This window comes from Lissotriton vulgaris, chromosome 6 (assembly GCF_964263255.1).
Source record: "Lissotriton vulgaris chromosome 6, aLisVul1.2, whole genome shotgun sequence".
Classification (NCBI taxonomy): Eukaryota; Metazoa; Chordata; class Amphibia; order Caudata; family Salamandridae; genus Lissotriton; species Lissotriton vulgaris.
The window spans coordinates 591053800-591076402 of record NC_141694.1 but is presented as its reverse complement, the minus strand read 5'-3'; the positions used below and the strand labels follow the sequence as shown (position 1 = coordinate 591076402).

The following is a 22603-nucleotide window of genomic DNA, read 5'->3' as shown; positions in this document are numbered from 1 at the left end:
CATACAGCCAGGTTCTGAAACTGGGATGGTGCAGTGAGCTAAAAAACGGTGTTGGATCTAGCCCTGATCTCTTGACTGGGTGAGAGTTTTCTGCTTAATTCAGAGACTCTGTCCCTCACCACCCCTTGTTGTAAATATTTTTGTCCACCCTAAGCGTGGAAGGGTATTCTCAGATGTGAGACCCTTGCTCATTGCACCATCAGGATTCAAGCAAACCGGGCCGAAGACGGCTGTAATGCCAGAAACCGGTCCCCGGGAGCTTGTTTCCTTCCCAGTGTAAGAATTGGCTTTTGTAGTTTGGTTTGCCCTGTTCCCATCATGCACTGGGACAGAAACAGACTAATTTGCATACAGCCAGGTTCTGAAACTGGGATGGTGCAGTGAGCTAAAAAACGGTGTTGGATCTAGCCCTGATCTCTTGACTGGGTGAGAGTTTTCTGCTTAATTCAGAGACTCTGTCCCTCACCACCCCTTGTTGTAAATATTTTTGTCCACCCTAAGCGTGGAAGGGTATTCTCAGATGTGAGACCCTTGCTCATTGCACCATCAGGATTCAAGCAAACCGGGCCGAAGACGGCTGTAATGCCAGAAACCGGTCCCCGGGAGCTTGTTTCCTTCCCAGTGTAAGAATTGGCTTTTGTAGTTTGGTTTGCCCTGTTCCCATCATGCACTGGGACAGAAACAGACTAATTTGCATACAGCCAGGTTCTGAAACTGGGATGGTGCAGTGAGCTAAAAAACGGTGTTGGATCTAGCCCTGATCTCTTGACTGGGTGAGAGTTTTCTGCTTAATTCAGAGACTCTGTCCCTCACCACCCCTTGTTGTAAATATTTTTGTCCACCCTAAGCGTGGAAGGGTATTCTCAGATGTGAGACCCTTGCTCATTGCACCATCAGGATTCAAGCAAACCGGGCCGAAGACGGCTGTAATGCCAGAAACCGGTCCCCGGGAGCTTGTTTCCTTCCCAGTGTAAGAATTGGCTTTTGTAGTTTGGTTTGCCCTGTTCCCATCATGCACTGGGACAGAAACAGACTAATTTGCATACAGCCAGGTTCTGAAACTGGGATGGTGCAGTGAGCTAAAAAACGGTGTTGGATCTAGCCCTGATCTCTTGACTGGGTGAGAGTTTTCTGCTTAATTCAGAGACTCTGTCCCTCACCACCCCTTGTTGTAAATATTTTTGTCCACCCTAAGCGTGGAAGGGTATTCTCAGATGTGAGACCCTTGCTCATTGCACCATCAGGATTCAAGCAAACCGGGCCGAAGACGGCTGTAATGCCAGAAACTGGTCCCCGGGAGCTTGTTTCCTTCCCAGTGTAAGAATTGGCTTTTGTAGTTTGGTTTGCCCTGTTCCCATCATGCACTGGGACAGAAACAGACTAATTTGCATACAGCCAGGTTCTGAAACTGGGATGGTGCAGTGAGCTAAAAAACGGTGTTGGATCTAGCCCTGATCTCTTGACTGGGTGAGAGTTTTCTGCTTAATTCAGAGACTCTGTCCCTCACCACCCCTTGTTGTAAATATTTTTGTCCACCCTAAGCGTGGAAGGGTATTCTCAGATGTGAGACCCTTGCTCATTGCACCATCAGGATTCAAGCAAACCGGGCCGAAGACGGCTGTAATGCCAGAAACCGGTCCCCGGGAGCTTGTTTCCTTCCCAGTGTAAGAATTGGCTTTTGTAGTTTGGTTTGCCCTGTTCCCATCATGCACTGGGACAGAAACAGACTAATTTGCATACAGCCAGGTTCTGAAACTGGGATGGTGCAGTGAGCTAAAAAACGGTGTTGGATCTAGCCCTGATCTCTTGACTGGGTGAGAGTTTTCTGCTTAATTCAGAGACTCTGTCCCTCACCACCCTTTTGTTGTAAATATTTTTGTCCACCCTAAGCGTGGAAGGGTATTCTCAGATGTGAGACCCTTGCTCATTGCACCATCAGGATTCAAGCAAACCGGGCCGAAGACGGCTGTAATGCCAGAAACCGGTCCCCGGGAGCTTGTTTCCTTCCCAGTGTAAGAATTGGCTTTTGTAGTTTGGTTTGCCCTGTTCCCATCATGCACTGGGACAGAAACAGACTAATTTGCATACAGCCAGGTTCTGAAACTGGGATGGTGCAGTGAGCTAAAAAACGGTGTTGGATCTAGCCCTGATCTCTTGACTGGGTGAGAGTTTTCTGCTTAATTCAGAGACTCTGTCCCTCACCACCCCTTGTTGTAAATATGATGAATCACAGTACAGCACATACATTCCATTTTTGAATCCCTAATTAATGTGCAAAACTAACAAATAATGAATTCCATATTGATTTTTAGACAAATAATGCAATTGTTTTGAAATGAAATGGTTTTTATGATGGCTTTCCTTTTCTAATTTTTTAAGGAAGTTTAAAATATTTATACTGTGTACATATATTAATTTTGTACAATGACATGTGTATATATATATATTTATGCTTTTTTAGAGAACGATTTTTTCTAAACATAAGTTATATTGTACTGTATTTAACTGCTTGCGTATTTGCACATCTATATATTTCTCACACTGTCAATTCAGTGTGGGAAACAGGGATTTTCATATATATGGAATTAGGGCACTATGCCCAGTATTACTATCAAATATGTAACTGTGACTTTAAAAATGTGGGATTTTTGCACTGGTCACATGACCACTCGTACTATATATGTCACCTCCTACTCTCCTTGCATGACATGTGATCAAGCCTCGGCTGAGGCGAAACGCGTCATGACGACTGGTGGGCTGCTTATTCACAAATAAATGCACTGAAAATTGGAACGCGCTTACTTGGTGGCTTTATTCCCTTTTCCATGTTTGCATTCATATGCTGTGGTCGAACGTTGGTATATATAGTTAGGATTAATTCCCTATGGCATTTCTGAAAATTCTATGTCTAATAACTTTGGCGTTTGTGGACGGAATCGGCTGAAATTTTCAGGAAAATGGCACATTTTGTTTCTGAGCAGCCCCTGAACATTTGGTGGGGTTTCGTCAAGGGGGGGCCGAGAAAAAAGGGGGGTCCCAAAACGCGTTTTTCCCATTCATTTTTCCATAGGGCGGTTGGACTCACTTTTAGCTCGAACGGCTGAATGGATTTGCACGAAACTTGGCAAAATTGTAGGGACTGTTAGCCCGATGTGCCTTTGCTAGGTCTCAATATATGTGCTTTAGTGGATTTTGAGAAATTAACGTTTAAATCAAGATATATATCTGTAACAGCGCTCCGGGCAGCGATCCGGTCCGCTTACTTTTCGCGTTTCGGAACTTTGCGCGCAGAAAGCTGATTGGCTCTCCGGTGTCTGTCAACATTCTAAACAGTCCGGAGCAGCCGCCATCTTGTCTCTCGGTAGGATCGAGAGAGAAGAAGAGGTGAAAAACGAAGGGGGAATTTAATGAAAGGGGGCAAGGTATCCCCCTCTTGACCCCCTAGGAATGTTGTTGGGGTTATTAAAGGGTCCCGTGGGGAAAAGAAAAAAAAAATGATTTTTCACGGTAGAAGCGCTTCACGGGCCGTGAACTGGGCCGCAAACTGGTAGCGAAACGGGAATTCGCCATTTTGTGCTTCGTTAATTAAATTACTAGGTATAAGGGGGTGCGGGAGACGTATCCTAATCCCCTATGTTTCCTGAGGGTGGCTGAGGAGGCTGATATATGTTGATACATCTCTTCCAGCGGCTGTGCGTGAGCTTTTTTTTTTTTTGCTGCGTGACAGTCCGGAGCGGCCGCCATCTTGTCTCTCGGTAGGATCGAGAGAGAAGAAGAGGTGAAAAACGAAGGGGGAATTTAATGAAAGGGGGCAAGGTATCACCCTCTTGACCCCCTAGGAATGTTGTTGGGGTTATTAAAGGGTCCCGTGGGGAAAATAAAAAAAAAAATGATTTTTCACGGTAGAAGCGCTTCACGGGCCGCAAACTGGTAGCGAAACGGGAATTCGCCATTTTGTGCTTCGTTAATTAAATTACTAGGTATAAGGGGGTGCGGGAGACGTATCCTAATCCCCTATGTTTCCTGAGGGTGGCTGAGGAGGCTGATATATGTTGATACATCTCTTCCAGCGGCTGCGCCATCTTGCCTTTTTTCCAATGCCACAATTTTGTCGTGCACGGCAGCCATTTTAGATGCCAGGCTGGTCCCAGGCTATCACCTACCCCTGCGGATGTAGTTTATGGCCCCAGCTGTAGAGAATTCAGACATGCCAACCCTCCCGATTCAGGCGTGTGACTACTGATTTCAGTGCCAGTCTCCCGCCTCCCGATTTCTGCAAGCAAAAACCCGGGGGCATATTACGAACAACTAGCGATAATTTTTGTCTCTAACTTGTTTAGAGACAAAAATTATGGCCGCACATCGGCGATTTTTATCGCAGATAAACCTTGCTATTATCGCAGAAAAGTCAGCGATATTCATGTATTATCGAGCAAATGCTCTTAGCCATGTTATCCACCTCCCATTGGATAACATGGCTAAGAACTGCTCAGGGCAGGTGTTAGATTTTGGAGATATTCGCGCTTAGCGCGAATATCTCCAAAAGTTGGTAATAGGAGATAGCGATGTTAGGGACTGTTTCCAGTCGCTAACATCTTGGCACGCCACTTTGCATGTCATTAGTGATAAGTATCACTGACATGCAAAGCGGGGCCCAAGATGGTCGCTATCTCCTTTTAGCTGTCACTAACTGGTGTTAGCGACAGCTTGGTAATAGGGAGATAATTTTATCTCCGCTTTCATGGCTTTTAAAGCCAAAAAAGCGGAGATAAACCCCCTTGATAATATGCCCCACGATTCCTTGGGGGTTTCAGCTGACAGGGCTTGGTATTGTGTTACATGGTAATTTTTCCAGGAAACGTCAGAGGGTCGATGCAGGGGTTCTAGAAGAGGTGATAAACCATTTAAGCCTCATGAACAAGCGCATGGTCTTTTAAAGATTTGTGAAGTACTCGGGGCGGCGGTGTGTGTGTGCCCTCTTTCAGGAGCGGGCGGGGGGGCACTGCCAGCAACTTGCCAGGTCAGGTAGTGTTCAACACGTGCATCACCCTTTCTCTGCCTGCTATTGCGCTCCATGCTTCGGAAAGGTAAGAAAAAGAACGTGCATTTGAGTTTGAAATGTCCGATCCTGCAGCAGCACACTTCCAAAGCCCACACATGACAATAACCCGATTCAAGGCCCTATTCACCCGTTTTTAAAAAAATAGATAACACTCCAACAAAGTAAGATTATAAAACTTTATTAACTTTTAACTATAATGAACGGAACAAAAACTAAAAACATTTAAACATTTTTCAACTCAAAAAGCAACAATGGTTAGAAGCTGTCTTTTGTGCGAATAGTCCCAAGGCAGCACAACGTGCAGAGTTCTGGACGGCACACAGGTGATGTCGCCTGGGTGCCGCACTGGTTTTGGGATCCTACAATGCAGCACAGAAAAACAGCGTGGGGCGTCACGGGTGGTGCGGGGGGAGGCCTCGTCAGTAGCGGTCTGTTGTGCGAATAGTCCCAAGGCAGCAGAACGCGTTGAGATGTTGATGGGACTGTGTCCAGTGTCCCATGGCTGACACAACATGTACGACAGGCACCCAGGTGATGTCCAGTAAACTGCCGCACTGGTTTTGGTATCCTACAATGCTGCTCCGAAAATTGGCGTGCGGCGGCCCGGGGGGGGGGGCGTGGGGGAGGCGGCGTGAACGGGCCTCCCCAGGTGGCGTCCATCTAGCTGAGTTGCGCCCGCTCTTGCGGCTACAGCGTCTCGCTCACCATGTTGTTGAGTTGCTCCCACTCTTGCAGTGCAGCGATAGGCGGCTGCCACATGGCTCTTAAAATGGCGGACGGCTCCTCGGTTTTGGGCCTGGTCCACTGAAATGGCCCTGGGACACCTTGGAACTCGGACGCTTGCCTGTTAGGGCTTGGGCTCCATTCTCGAAAAGCGTCCCCTCAGCCGTGAAGATTCTACAACAGTCTTGGGGGCCCCCGACTCCCGCAGGCTTCCGGTGGGGAGCGGCTGCCATGATTGCTCGCGGAATGACCACGACGGAGCCACGAGATGGTGGTGCTCTCATGCTGACGCCAGCTTCAGTCTGAATGATCCAGAAACAAGGTGGGGCTTTCATCGTTTGGGAAAAAAAAATGTTCTAAACCAATGAAAAGTGTTATTTTTAGGTCATATGACCAAGACTTCCATCTTTAGGAAACCAAAAGTAAAATGAACCAATGAAAAGTTTTATAAACAAGTCACATGACCTGTTATGCGGCATAGGGCTACAAAAAGCGTAGAAAATCCGTTGGCACGTGAGGCGGCGTCAGTAGCGGACCGATGTGCGAATAGGCCGAAGGCAGCACAACGCGCCGAGATCCGGATGGCACCGAGGTGGTGTCCAGCAAATTGCCGCACTGGTGTGGCCATCCTACAATGCTGCGCCGAAAGACGGCGTGTCCAGCTGAGTTGCGGTCACTGTTGCGGTACAGTGACTCGAACGCGCCGAGATCCGGATGGCACCGAGGTGGTGTCCAGCAAATTGCCGCACTGGTGTGGCCATCCTACAATGCTGCGCCGAAAGACGGCGTGTCCAGCTGAGTTGCGGTCACTGTTGCGGTACAGTGACTCGAACGCGCCGAGATCCGGATGGCACCGAGGTGGTGTCCAGCAAATTGCCGCACTGGTGTGGCCATCCTACAATGCTGCGCCGAAAGATGGCGTGTCCAGCTGAGTTGCGGTCACTCTTGCGGTACAGTGAGTCGAACGCGCCGAGATCTGGATGGCCCCGATGTTGTGTCCAGCAAGTTGCCGCACTGGTGTGGCCATCCTACAATGCTGCGCCGAAAGTCGGCGTGGGGTGCCCCGTTGGCTTATGAGGTGATGTCAGTAGTGGACCGATGTGTGAATAGGTTGGAACCAGCACAAGGCGCCAAGATCCGAATGGCAAGTTCTGGATGTTGAGTGCCATAGTTGAGAGTTCTGAGCAGTGCTTGTAAGACTATCTGAAGTTTATTATAAGAATCAGAGTAAGTTGAAGACTGTCTGAAGCTTATTTGCACCTTTTGCAGCTTCACTATTGCCCAAGGTGGTGTCCAGCAAATTGCTGCACTGGTGTGGCCATCCTACAATGCTGCGCCGAAAGACGGCGTGTTCAGCTGAGTTCCGGTCACTCTTGCGGTACAGTGACTCGAACGCGCCGAGATCCGGATGGCACCGAGGTCGTGTCCAGCAAGTTGCCGCACTGGTGTGGCCATCCTACAATGCTGCGCCGAAAGTCAGTGTAGGGTGCCCCGTTGGCTTATGAGGTGATGTCAGTAGTGGACCGATGTGTGAATAGGTCGGAACCAGCACAAGGCGCCAAGATCCGAATGGCAAGTCCTGGATGTTGAGTGCCTCAGTTGAGAGTTCTGAGCAGTGCTTGTAAGACTGTCTGAAGCTTATTTGCACCTGCTGCAGCTTCACTATTGCCCTGGTGTGGCCAAAGGTCGCACATGACATAGGCGGCCGGCTCCCGAGGTCCGGCGGAACTTTTTTCCTTTTCCTTTCTGCTTCTTTTCCTACAATCCGTTTCATCTGAAGACACGACCAGGTCCCTGAATGTGTGTAGGGGGACGCTATTGATTGAATGAAAATGGCGGCTTGACACAAAGCTGACTCAAGCGTTACTGTTGATGCTATACAGACAAAAATTGGTTTTCAGTTTGTACATTCTTCATGTTTTTTTTTTCCATCCAAGTCTGATTGAGAGTTTGTAGAAAAATGGCTTCAGATTTTCCACATACTACTCTTCAACATTCTTCCTAAATGTAACAATGTGAAACTCACTAGGAGAACGGCTGTTTCTGTTTCCTTTCAAAATGCTGCCAACAATATTTTCTGAATGGAAGACACCATCTTGTAGCATAAAGGGCCGAAAGGGGTTCTGGTCTGGCCGATGGTTGGTGGAGACATTTTGACTATATCTTGGACCTGCCCGGCCTCGCCCAAAATGGCGCCGGTATAAATGGGACTCGTAACTCCTTGCCCGCAAATATATATCTAGAAAATGTTATTGTAAGTGGCCCTGTCGTATTTTAATTACAAAATGTACGTCTACCGATTCCGCAACTGTTAGACACCTTTGTTCTTGCAACCTAATGGCCCGCTCGTTACGTTCTTCTACAGTGTAAATGTCTCCTCATCATATACGATTTCAGTTTGCTCCGTGGCCGGCCCACGTGGTTATAGGCCCGTATTTGTATACTGACATTTTCACAATAAAGGTTTTTAAAACAAAACACGGTAGTAGTATTTACATTGGTAAAGTTTTTACTTTTAGTCACTGTTTTCGAATCAGTAAAAGGCAAGTGAAATAAAGCAGTCCAATTACATGACGGATAAAAGGTATAATATGTAGGAACGCAGTAAAGATAAATGGTCAAGGGCAGTTGTGTTTTTCATGTCTGCAACATAAAGTGATCGATAAGAATCTGATAATCAGGCGTATCGGCGACTAAGACAGCAGGCCGAATCTCTTTTACTCAACGGCTCCGTCATGGAAGGAAGAAACGCCCTTTTTCTCGAAAAAGAAATATATTTTACTTGCAAGACAGTTGTAAATTTTCCGGGAAAGTACATTAGCCTGGAATATTATAACATATGTTTGAAAAAAAAATATTGTTCGAAAACAATAAAAAGCGTAATTTTTAGGTCATATGATCAAGCTTTTCATCATTAAATTAACAAAAGTAAAATGAACCAATGAAAAGTTTTATTAACAAGTCACATGACCTGTTATGCTTACGTTACGCGCTGCGCGCCGCGCCTCGGATCACTTCCGGGTGCGCTAACGCGGCGTGTCATATAACGCATTACGCGACAACGTAGGTCAAGAATATAGTCAAAATGTCTCCACCAACCAGCGTTCGGAACACAACCCCTTTCAGCAGTCCAAAAAGTTCTGTTAAATGACAACAGAGGGGACAGGCAACAAGAACCATCAGTCAAAGAGGGGAGGGCAAGTTCTTCTCTTCCGGGTCATGTTGGGGCGCTACCGGAACTGATCGAATTGGTAGTCTACAGTGTTTCTGGATGTTTCAGACTAAAGCTGGCGTCAGCATGAGACCACTACCATCTCGTAGCTCCGTCGTGGCCATTCCACGAGCAATCATGGCAGCCGCTCCCCACCAGAAGCCTGCGGGAGTCGGAGGCCCCCAAGACTTTTGTAGAATCTTCACGGCTGAGGGGACGCTTTTCGAGAATGGGACCCAAGCCCTATCAGGGAAGCGTCCGAGTTCAAAGGTGTCCCAGGGCCATTTTAGTGGACCAGGCCCAAAACCGAAGAGCCGGCCGCCATTTTGAGAGTCCTGTGGCAGCCGCCTATCGCTGCACCGCAAGAGCGGGAGCAACTCAACTACATGATGAGCGAGACGCTGTAGTCGCAAGAGCGGGCGGTAAACAGCTGAATGGCGGAAGAGGCACAGTGTAGCAAAAGCGGGCGGAATGGCAACTGAAACGGTAAAGGGGCGCCCCACTACAGCGTGTCTTCAGGTCAAACGGATTGTGGGACAAGGTTCAGAATTGAAGAGTCATCAAAAGGCAAAAAGTTCTGCCGGACCCCGGGAGCCGGCCGCCTATGTCGGGGGCGATCTCAGGCTACACCAGTGCTATAAGACTTGGGGAGGGTGTCGGAGCCAAGCGTCTTCTCCGAGTCCATGGCCATCACACCGCCCCTAAGGGGCCTCCGTCAAGCTGTTTAGGAAGGTAACATATCACATTGTTTTCTAATGCAGTCAGGTCCACAAACGACACTCACTTACTTTGAGAATAGTGAAGCTGCAGTAGGTGGAAATAAGCTTCAGACAGTGTTACAAGCACTGCTCAGAACTCTTAACTATGGCACCCAACATCCAGAACTTATGCCATTTGAGAATGGCAGTGACATCGAAGCAACTCAGGGACCAAAACCATTAACGTACTTTCACGTATGAAAATCTTACTTGGGGAGGGGGCAGGAGCGAAGCGCCCCCTCCCAGTCAGCGCCACCACACCGTATGTTGAAAATTTGAAGCCATCGTTCTACAAAGTCAACCAAACTTGGATTGAAAAATCTAGAAAAATGTACAAACTGAAAACCAGTTTTGGTCTGCATAGCATCAGTAGCAACGCTTGAGTCAGCTTTGTGTCAAGCCGCCATTTTGATTCAACAAAGCACAGGCATTGAAAAAGGCTCAAACTCAGAACTCTGAACTATGGCACCCAACATCCAGGAGGTTGCCATCCGGATCTTGGAGCCTTGTGCTGCTTTCGACCTATTCACACATCGGTCTACTACTGACATCATCTTATAAACCAACGTTATGTAAATAGTTTTTTAATAAAATGTTTTACCCTGTTTCTTTGCTGGTGTGTTGTCTATATTTTTAATATTTGCATAGGGTTTGTCGTTATTTTGTGCGGGATGGGTGATGGAGCCGAGCTGTCTTGCAGCCCTCATGGTGTGGAGCTCAGTTCATCTCACTATTTTCGTATTTCTCATGAAGGGTTGTTCCTAATATTTCTATTTTAGCGAGGTCAAAAAGAGATCCAATTAGTGGCCTACTGATTTTGCTCGATTACTTTTATTTTTTTACACGATTTTTCACTATCTGCAAAGACTAAACAGAGTATTGCGACTTTGTGCTTGTTTGTAAATAGAGAATGATCCAAAGAGAACCAATTCTAAAACAGTAAATGCTTGGACAACAATCAATCAAATGGAGAGACAAGCAGGCACGACGGATTACAACGGGGGTAAAGGCCTGCGTTAACTACCCTTCAGTATCTGCAAAGAGAGAGTACTACTAAGACAAAAGAGGGGAGGGGGGGGGTGCAGCGTTCAAAGCACATCAGCGTGCATAAATACGAAAATGTTTTTATCTATCACGTACTTGACATTTTAAAGCTTTTCATATTTGCTATTAAAAAACCAATGAAATTCACAGAAAAAACCATAGGTTATAGTGGATATATAGTTAGGAATTTGCATTTACAAAACCTTGAAAATTCAATGAAAAAACCATTGGTTTTAGGCCATATATAGTTAGGGATTTGCATTTACAAAACCTTATTTTACTCGCATAAAACCATTGAAATTCCATATATAGTTATAAGCGCTAACTATATATCGCGCACCCGCAATCCACTAAATCCTTCATCCAGACACTTATATATCCACTCATTCTTCAATATGTAAGATATATTTTAACTTTACAGAAACATACAGTCACTGGATGTTGTCATCAGGGATGTCATCAGTGATGTCATTTGAGATGTCATCAGTGATGTCATCAGTGATGTCACTAACCATGTCATGAATGATGTAATATGTGACATCATCAGCAGTGGATTGCGGGGGCGCGATATATAGTTAGCGCTTATAACTATATATGGAATTTCAATGGTTTTATGCGAGTAAAATAAGGTTTTGTAAATGCAAATCCCTAACTATATATGGCCTAAAACCAATGGTTTTTTCATTGAATTTTCAAGGTTTTGTAAATGCAAATTCCTAACTATATATCCACTATAACCTATGGTTTTTTCTGTGAATATATATATATATATATATATATATATATCTGCAATACCTCGCAGCGCTCCACCACTCAGGTGAAAAACAAGGCATGGACCACTTCGTTGTAGCATACAATTTATTTGCCCAAACAGCTAGTCAGGACTCGTTTCGGCCGTCCCTGCGGCCTTGGTCACATATATGTATATATTTTTTTATTTTATTTCCCGAGAAACTTGATTGGAGGCAGCATTTGAATGCGGTTGAGATTCAGAGGATTGTGCGACAGGTAAACACGGAGTAAATAGAACGGAAAGAAGGTTATAGAAAATTCCTAACACACATATTTCAGAATTATACGAAAACGATTAGCCAAGCGGATGATATAGTCTTCCAATTAGAACAGGGATTTTTCCCTGAAGAAGGGACTTAATTGTCCTGAAATGCATGAATCGATGTAAAATAGAATGATTAGAGCATTGTGATGAATAAGAATGATAAGTTTATGTATGTGAACAGTGCGCACTGCATTCGACTCCATTGAGGGGGTACCACCACAGGGCATATGTATTTGGCAGAGTCCATCGGTGCATGAATGTCTGCCCTTGCATTCCTCCCTTCATGTTCATAAGTATAGGGCCTTTATATTTGTTGTTGAGCGCTCTGACGACTCTTGTGTCAGACAACAAGAGGACTTTAAGCTGCTTCAGCAAGAAGGGACCAGGCGAGTGCACAAAGGTAGTATAGCAAAGGGAATACCTGAAAACACAAGCATCCGTTCTAGATATAAAGAAGTGCTCTGATTACTTTCACAAAAACTAGTCTTGGCCAGCAGGCAGAGACTGGCAGCCATTCCACTTAGGAGCACAATCAGGTTAGACACATTACTTCTTCAGTCTGTACTACGTTTGCAATTCATAACGCCTGCCAGTGAATAGATTAGTCTGAACAATGTCATGCGTTGGGCCACTTCAGGATGAATGAAGCCCTTTGTAATATTTTCATTCTGTGCTGACATATAAGGGCAGGAATTCAACTTCTTCTCTGTTCACGTTTTATAGAAGGAAATACGGCGAATATGTTGAACTGCTTTCTAGCCGAAGGGTAGTAGAGATCGAGAAGGAAGCGTTGTGTTTTTTTGTGGCCATCATAAGCATGTGGTGTTTGTTCTGCCCAGTCACTCCACCCAAAAATGTGTGCTTTGCTCTCAGCATTTGTGTGGGTTGGGCCTCTTGGCTCTGTCTTGCCCTATTTAAAATCTTAAAAACGGCAAAATATGGATAACTAGCAAACGTTAAAAACAAAAGCAGAAGGCAACACTACCAATTACACCGGTTAACCAGTCCTTACTTAATTTATCATCATAGTTTGACTATAGTGAGCCCCACAAATATTGAAAAATCTTATTAGTCAATAAATGAAAACAAAATGGACAGATTCGTCATTATAGACACCACACAATTGCACTCCAGACAAAAAGTGTTTTGTGGGTACATAATCCGCTTTGTGAATTATAGTTCATTCCAATAGAATCATAGGATCCTCAAATGAAAAACAACCTTCCATGAATCCTGTCCACATGTAGAACCACTAGTTTTATCCGATTTTGAAATTAGCCTAGTATCTCCTCACAGTTAAACAGTATGATGGTACTTACACAACATACTTCATTTGACATCACATACCAGCTTAAAATTTTCAAAAGCAATTGCTCAAAAGAATAACATAATGCTCCAGCTTTCTGTATTGGTCCTCGCTTGTCCATTCGGGTAGTGGTACTCTGCTTGCTGGAGCTCCATCTTTAAGGCATATTTCTTCCTCAGGGCACATATCCATGCATCTCATTTACATATACATATTGCGTTGCCACCTCTTCTCCATTCACATGTGTTAATCACTGTAGTCTACAATTTGTGTATCACACAGATAATTTTCTGTAGTCATTGTTTCTTGATAAAAATCTTATACTTTTATATTTGGTTAAGAAGTTTTATTTTTCAGCTTTGCAGACTTTCATATTTTGTTCTCTTAGTCTTCTGACGTTATGACAGACAAAAGCTTGGTTTTACTGATGTTCCCTAATCTAGTGAGGCAGGGTTGCTTGGAGCTGTGTGAGGTAAGCTTATCTGAATTTTAGTTTCATCACAGGAAGCAGCAAGTGAAGGCCCTCTAGAATGAATATGATTCACACCCAAGCCTAAACTGCAATTCTTAGTTCACAGATCAGAAATAAAATGTCAGCTGCTTTTGATGCTGGAGTTGTACCTTGGCTGCTCTAGGTAGATGGTTCACATTAGGTTTGAAGAGTGGGTCGAAAGTTAAGCCTAGATTTTTTTTATAAATGAGAAGCAAAAGGGATAGAGGAGCTGTTTGAAGATATTTATTTGCCCCTTTGTCATGTGTATGCAGAGGCCAATTAGGGAGAAGTGATCAGGTAACCAATCTTCAGGGTATTTACTTGAATGACATTGTCACCCTTCTGTGCTTCCATCTTGGATAGTTATGTATTGAGGTGCCCTTTAAGACGTTAATGGAGGATATTATCATATTAAGTTGGATGTCATCAGCATACTAGAGGATCGAGACACGAGGCCCTCCACCAGGTTACCCAGCAGATTTATATCAATCAATAATCTGCATGTCATTTTGACAGGCTGGGATGGAGCCAATCATGCTCTAATTATTTCTTCAAGTTAGGAAAAAGGAGAAGAAATCCAGAACCATGTCAAATAACATGGAATCAGCCATGGTCAATCGTGTGAACTGCAGAAAAGAGATCCAAGAAGATGAAGACACAGATGTTTTCATCCTACAGTATTCAGATCGTATAATCAAGAGGTGTCAATTTTGATATTGCGTTTGAGCCTATAACCTGATAGATGAAAATCTAAACAATAATTTACCACACTGTATTGATGCGGTTAACAGACACAGTCTTCCATAGCTTTGCCCAAAATGGGTTGATTTATACAAATGCAATAATAACCACTTATTCTGTCAGGAGTCTGATATAATTTTATTAAGATTAAAGATACCTGGTCGATTTTGAGGGTTTCTCAGGAAATTCTAGGGAGATGGAAGCTGTACGTAATTGTGTCCATGTGTAGATGAAGCGGCTGAACAGGCATAGCAGAAAGACATCATTTGAAACCGTATTAGTAAGCTACCCTTGCATTTTCCTATGATTTCCTCTCTATGCACACTGATAAACTGTCATGCTTATTTTCTCTATTACAAAGCATACCACTTAGGAAGTTCACTTGGCAGCAGGATGCTTTCTAATTCTGGATTGGGAAACTGATAATGAAGCATGCCACAATAGGTGGGTAAAAGTTCATCAGGAAAAGCTATTCCTTAACACACACCCAGCTGTTCAGATTCTATGACTAGGTGGACTCTACTTATATTCTTTGATCGATAATAGCTACGGAAGGACCTAATCTCAGTTCCCTTTAGGATAAAATTCCTCGCTTCCTCTTCTTCTGGTAAGACCAGTGGTTACGCTGCCAAATGTTAAATCTGCCAGCGTGAATCATAATCTAGGCATTGGCAATTGACTGCATTTCATGTGGTTCAGGGCAAATCATTAATCTGCCTGTGCCTGACATTTGCAATATGGGTTAAATGTAATGCAATGTAAAACCACAATTTGTGTAGAGTGACCCATTGCAACCCAACTAGCTTTTTTCTATGTAATATACACAAGCATGCATGCAAACAGAAATACATGTGACATCTCCAGACCACACTGGTGCTTAACACTTGGTCACAGACCCAGGAACGCTGTACAGGCTGAACGGCATGTATACTGGGACAGGTTGGGGCAGCAATGCATACTCACCCATAGGTGCTGAACGCTAGTCTTTCCATCTTCAGCCATCTTCTGCTGCTATTGGTTTAGTTGTTTGTTTATATAAATGCGCCTCAGGTCCCCGTGGTTCCAGGACAGGCTTTCTACTTATGTTTGTCATTCACTCAGGTCTCAGTCAGCTGAGCATTGGTATGTTCTGCTTTTAGCTAAAGCAGATTCTTTTCTTTCAAGGCAATCGGGCTCTTCATCGCTGTAGCGTTGGATAGGTACAGTAGGACTTGTCTGTACTTAAACCTGATTCAAGCAAGGAGGGAAACAGCAGTAGAGTATGCTGTTCCTGCCAGTTGTCTCTCTCAACTAGTGTGGTAGCACTGTTACATGAAGTCCAAATGAGTGCCATATGCTGGTTCTAAATGGCCTGTACTTATTGGAAAACTGTGGCAGCCGGCAGGAATAAGATGGTGTGGCAATCTCAAAATTCAACTCCCCAACCAATGAGAATGGGTAGAAAATGTATTGGTAGGATGGTTTCTTGGCTTTCTACTCTAGAGAGGTGGGGAGGAGTTAAAGTCAGGACAATGTGGTTTGGGAAGGCCTACACCAGACACCCAAAATATAGTTCAGTATTTGCTGGGCAGAACAGGGCTTGAAAAGTTAAAGGATTCACAGAGGGGCTGACTCAGCAGATATTAGACTGGCGTGGCAGAATGTGGATTTTCCAACTATCACACACAACATAAACATTCTAAGTCACATGCTTTAATGTTGCTAGATGCAAGCTGTCACTTCTCCAGGTAAAATGGCAGCCTGAAGGATAATCACTTTCAGTGAGGATACCGTTCACTCAGCAAGCACAGGTGCTCCCAATGGACTTTTCACAAAAAAAGTATCACACAGCTAATCGGAGTTACAGACCCCAAATGTTGGTGGACTGAATTTATTTTATAGAGTCAGCATACTCTTTCCCTCGGATCATAGGTAAATAAAAAAGGGCCCGTGCTTCTGTTTAATTTATCAGATATCACAACCGTCAGTCGCTCCATTGCCTGGTGTCGGAACTGACCTCAACGTCTCCTCAGGGTGGGGGTATCTTTTATATGCATCCTAAGTACAGCGAGGCCCACCAGTCTTCTGGTGGACCAACAACAAGGTATGGAACACTTCCAATGACCTTGAAACTGTTGATACCACAGTGGATACAGGAAAGATAGTAGAAGACTTAAAAATGGCAGAAGGCAGACTTTTCCATATTGTGGAAAGACCTACATCCCAGCAGAGCCTGTCGCTCAGTCTGAACACTAATCTCAGCAAGAAAGTTTTTCCCCCACTACTTCCTGAGGAAAAGGGTTTTCTCATCCCCCTACTCTAGATTGACCCTAGCCAAGATTTCTCCTCTTCTTTTTCCAAGGCAGGACATTTCTACTTGCACCACACCACCCACTCTGCACACCCATCACAGCTTTTTATGTCTCAACCACTCAAACTTCCTCTTAAGAATAACGTTACTCTCCACCCTCACTTCTTCCCTAACAGAAATACAGTTTCTTGTACCGTCAATCTCCACACATGTGCAGTCCTTAACACGTCACCTCCAATTGTTTCTCTTCCAGACCATTCAGACAGATTCCTTGCCACATCTTTCCCGATTGTGCATACAGAGGGCTTTTTGTGCCACTACCACCACATCCCCTCCCTATTCACTATGTGTTTCCTTCTACCTTCAGCACCCCACTTTCCTTAGCCGAGGAAGTTTGTTTTTAGTCCCATCATCTCACCTTCCTCTCATTCCACTCTAAGAGAATGGAAACCTCTGCTGTTTCGAACATGTTGTGACTGCGCTGTATTTGCATGTGGTTGGTTAAATATTGAAAACAGAATTTCAGCCACGAGTTTGCATAGTCCATATGTGCAAGGCGTACAGAAAATGATTCCTTCTAAAATATTAATAATAAAAATAATCATTTGTCATGGTAAGTCTTTGGTATAGGCCTTGCAACAACAGTTTTGGTGTTTCATAGCACCTAATTGACATATATTAGTATTATCCAACTTACAATCCATGGTCACAGCAAAACAGTTGTCCTCTTGTGAACAAAAATGCGTCACTTAATAACTATATTTCATTGTCAACTGCCCTGCTGCTCTGATGTTACCTATATTCTCCCACGTTCTCTGTACATATGTTCTGATGCCGAGGGGTGAGGTGGGTTAACAAAGTAAAAATAAAGCTGAAATGCAAATAAAAGATGTCTTGAAAAGAGTCAAATCTGCCAGAGCACCTGCTCGTAAAAGAGCAGTTATACTGTATGGAATGTCTCAATCACTCGAAGAGTAATAAGTAAACCATAATACATTAAAACATGAGTAAAAGCACTTGTTATATTTTAACTTTTAGTTAATAGAAAATTCTAAAAGCACTGGGTGTAGGACAGTAAATGGGAGTTTTGCAGTAGATGAAGCTGTTCGGGGGCTCTGTCTTGTCAGGTGGGATCGACATTTGTTGGTCAAGAACAATTTAATGTTCATGAATTCGTTCTTTGATTTGTTGTTGAAGGCACATCAAATGTTCTGGAGTTTTTTCTGCCACTGCAAACCCCAGTTTCATTGAATAGGGAGCAAGAGGGGCAATATAGCCATATTATAATGCTCCGCGTCAAAGGACCAGATCTGCATATTAAGATTGAGCTCTTTTTTGGCTTCCTTGTTTCTGAAAGATATGTGCACACAATATTTACAGGTCGAATTTCAATTATTTTCTTTCTTGCACTTAGCCAACATTGCATGTTCAGAATCTTCGACCCTTGAAGAGGAAAACTCCAGCTTTACTCTTTGGTTGAGTCTGCAAAAGTATTTATTAAAAAGCAGTCTATCACAGGTAAAATGGAGCAGGGGGTTGCCCAGCTTGTACTAATGAGTCCAACTCCACAAAGTGAGGTGAAATACACATGTATATCTAACAACGTGCAGGAGCAGGGCGGAGCTCATGGGAGCGAGAGCAGAAGGCGCTTGAAAGTATCTATGTACATTGACAGCCTCTACAGAATCAGCATGTGTTTTTGAAAGGTTTTGCCTCAAGGGGCAGGGGTGCTTCATGTCTAGGATTGCAGCCTGAAACTGTTGCGAGCTAACATAGTGAAGTTGTTGGAAAGTTGGTTATTAGTAGGGGTAAGTAGGCACCTACACTAGTAATACTGCCACCAACATATTATAGGGTCCAGTAAAGTTCTCAGTAAATTAGCCCCTTGGTCAACCCTTGGTAGATGACGAGCAGTCAGGCCTAACTCAGGAGACAGGAGTGTAAAGCATTTATAAACAACAATACAATAAGTAAGTAAGTTACAACACAGAGTAAAATTCCCACACCAAATTGTAAAAATAAGAAATAGACACCAAACTGACAAATATCCAAACTAGGGAACCGGAGATCTATATTTTAAAAGATTGACCACTTTATAGTGCTTAAAAACCTATCGTGCCACTCTGGGACACCCGTCGCGCTTGACCGGGACAAAGTCAAAGTTTGAAGCCGACTGTGATGGAACTCTGGTCAAATACACTAAATTTCACCTTCACGCTTAGAAACGTTTCTGGAGCTTTTTCTTCCGACATTGCTCGACCCTCCCCAGCAGGATGGATTCAGAGAGCTTTTGCCGGCTTCACTTTCCACAAAGCCCCGGTGAAATCCTGGAAGTCTGGAGCTCCGGAGCTTTGAGCGGGACAAACCTGGAATCCTGGTTGAAGGTAGTCAGCTTGAGGTCGGTCCAGTCACCTCATGGAGCTTTACCACAAATGTTCTCCAAAGTTCTCCTAACTTCAGTAGGCGCTTTCTGAAGGTCTTTTTGTAGGTTCAAAGCATCCAAATCACCAATCCAAAGGTCTGAAATATCCTAAATGATCTCTGGGATGTCTGGACCACAATTCCCACAATTAACCTGGCCAAATCCTTAAAAGTCCACTAGACGCATTCCAGGGTTGGGCCTTTTGGTGGCGATGATGCAGGTGGACTCTGTAAACCTGTAGCTTGCAGGGAGCCAACTTGTTAATCCTTTGTGAAGCAAGGCACATTCCCCAGGGTTGTAGTATCAGAGTGTGCAGCAGACAAAAAGTAATTCAGAGTACAGGCCTTTGGATGCAGATCCAGGTTCCAGCAGGGCAGTCCTTCTCCTTATAGTTCCAGGTTGCAGATCTGAGAGACTACGCAGCTCTCACATATTTATTCAGTGTTCTAGAGCAACAAGCAGAGGGACACCTCTGTCCAATTCGATGCTAAGTGCCACTCAAAAGCATGACAATGTCCTCTAAAGTGTGGTATCTTCTTTTCGCACAAAGCACTGCACTTCCAAAGTCCAACATGGACGAATTCTTCCCAGAGGAGTGGGAGCTAGCTAAACCAACCCACAGTGTGGCTCATTTCCATTAGCTTGCCTCCCACTGATCTCTGCAAATTCCTGTCCTAAACCTGCCATCTGGCTGGGGCACAGGATGTGGGGGAGGTATGCCTCGCATTCCTTACTGGTCGGCTCTCTCTTTGAGCTCAGTTTGATTTACCCAGCCCTCTGCAGGACCCATCCTCCTCAGCTTCTAAGCTCTCTCCATCAGATAGGCAACTTATCACCTAATCAAAGCAGCCTGGCTAAGCTTGTTAAGGCTGACCAACCAGCAGAGATAATTAGAAAGCTGGATTTTGGCTGAAAGAAGAGAAAGTTCCATAACTTCTCTTCTGTACTAGTTATAATAAATTCAACAGTGAAAGTTATTGCATTCATCAACACCAATCTTTTAGGTCCTTGAATTATATATTGTTTTTTTTCCTAGCAATACTAACTAAATAAAATATTGCAATGCTAGCCTATGGAGCTAAGAATCTACAATGGGCAAACATGGAATGGGCAATTTTTCCCTCACCAGGGCATATAAAACTTATTTTATAAGGCCCCTGCTTATTATTACATGGTCTCACCCCTGGGACACCAATAGGAGACTCTGGGGGTATCTGATATGTCCATAACACCAAAGTCGAGTTTGCATAAAATGTTACTTTTAACGAAAGGCTTGCAAGGCATTACTGCCTTTAAAAGGACAGCAGGCACACCGCAGAGCACACATGCACGTACGGGAAATCTGTTGGGCCTCTAAATCTCCCTGCCCCTTTATATACTAGGGACTAATAGGGTTAGTCATTGCCAATTGTAAGTGCACTCTATTACATGTACCTTTTTACACATAACACCGGTCCTGGGCCTGGTTAGCAGAGCCCAGGGTACAGTCAGAGACAGTTACCACCAGTATCATTCAGCAAAAAATGGGGGTAAACACGGCAAAATGATGACTTTCTAACAGAAGCGTTAAATAATAACATTTTTATTAATCTGGCAATCTGTTTCATTCCATAGCCCTACTCAAGTCATGTTATTGTATGCTTGCATTTTGAATCCTAAAACATTAAACAACAGATATAATTAAAAAAATTAAAACCCAAAACAAGTGTTTTCTGTATGCAATATGTTTATGGGGAAAATAATTTAATGTGTTTCAGTGTACGTTTGAGATGTAAAACAGCCCCTCATGCATTGCAATGAATGCACTTCGTAGGAGGTAGAATAATACATTGTTGCAGGGTTCATGCACAGAAGTATGCGCAGAAAACCAGGACCTCGGTGTATTGTGGTGTACCAAAAACCCACCTGAGTGCCCAGAACCCCAATCCGACTAGCATCAGTGTCTCATTCGTTCTCCGTGCTACAGCGAAGCTACCAATGATAAGACAACTCAGAGCAAGCGACTTAGTGAACTCTGAGGAATAGTAGGAATCAAGAACACTCTTTCATTTTTATTCTCATACAAGTCCACAACGTGAGTAATCAGAGACACAATATAGTTTAAAATGTGTATTTTAACTACGTGCTCTAAGATACAGTACTTTAGCAAATACTAGTAAACAGGTGCATAAAAAGAATACAATCAAGCATTGTTACAATTCCATAAAACACAAAAGGAGAAATCAAATTATAATGATAGTGGAACCAGGACTATAGCGTGGTGTACCACCGTCCCCATGCTAGGAGCTAGTTTTATAATAATAGAAGATCTCTAGGTTTCAAAAGGAGGACCTCATACCTCCAAGATCAGGTGAAGTGAATCACATCACAGGACAAGTCCATCTCTCTGTAGATGGAAAGGTTTTCACCAAGTGCTCTCTAGATCCATGCAATGCCATATTAAAAGCAACCGAGTTTCAGTTATTTGCAGCTGCGTTCGTGTTTTGTCTAAGTGAGTGTGACTGATCAACATGAATTAACAGCATACATTGTTATTCGACCTTGAACACTCTGTACAGACTGAGGTCGAGGTGTAAGCCTTGACTTATGAAAAACAGACCGTTCTCCTGTGAAGAAAAGCAAGCAGTTTTATTTACGAGAACAGAAGCATGAAGTGTTGTGTGCAAAGAAAGCAAGATGGTGTCTAAGCATATAGTGCACTCATGCTAACATAGCAATATCTGCAGGCAATATCGTATCCTCACTAGAACATTAAACTGCCAATAGAACGCTGTGATGCATAAATTCTCCCCTAGGTTGAACCAAAAGCCTACTCTATGTATATTTTAAAGAGATGGTAACCACAGGCAGCTGTGCTGTCAAGCCAGAACTAACAAGTTATTCATTTTCAAGTACATGTAGAAATGAAAACTCAATTTGTTATATTCAAACCTGCAAGAGCCAAAAAGCCTTAGAAAGGGAGGTAGAGTGGCTTACACCTGTTTTCTAAAATTACAGATCAGTTTAAGCGCTGACATTGGCCTATTTCCATTAGTTCATGACGAGCTCAGCTCGTCATGAGTGTAGCAGCAGGCTACTGCATGACGAGCTGGGCTCGTCATGAGCGTGGAAGGAGTTAACATTTGGAGTATCCCCTTGTCTTTACCAATGAGTGCTTATCTGTGTCATACATGGCTGAGCAAGATGGTGCAGTTTTAAAGACTGTTCAGAGAGGAGGAAGAGTAACAACTCCATTAAGGGCAACTCAAGGCTCTAGCATCAGACTATAGACTAAGGACAATGTTATGAGCAGGCCTTTATTTATGGTGTGGTCGGTAAGAAAAGAAACCATAATTACAAGGTCTACAGTAAGTCGGAAATCACAATTTTTCTACCCGGAGATTACAGATGCTGAATGCTGCTGGTCTATCTGGGTAAAAAAAAGCGGGGAGTATGGTTTTTCTAATTCTGTTGGCTATTTTTCAATTCTGAGGGGACCTTCAGGTTTTACTTTGGA

The 22603-nt window shown here is 43.9% G+C and overlaps 1 protein-coding gene across 1 annotated transcript in view; it reads left to right on the top strand.

Annotated features, from left to right (window-relative positions):
• GJB7 (gap junction protein beta 7) overlaps positions 1 to 22603 on the top strand; it is a 135790-nt gene that overhangs the window by 16159 nt on the left and 97028 nt on the right. The gene's annotated exons all lie outside the window — the stretch shown is intronic.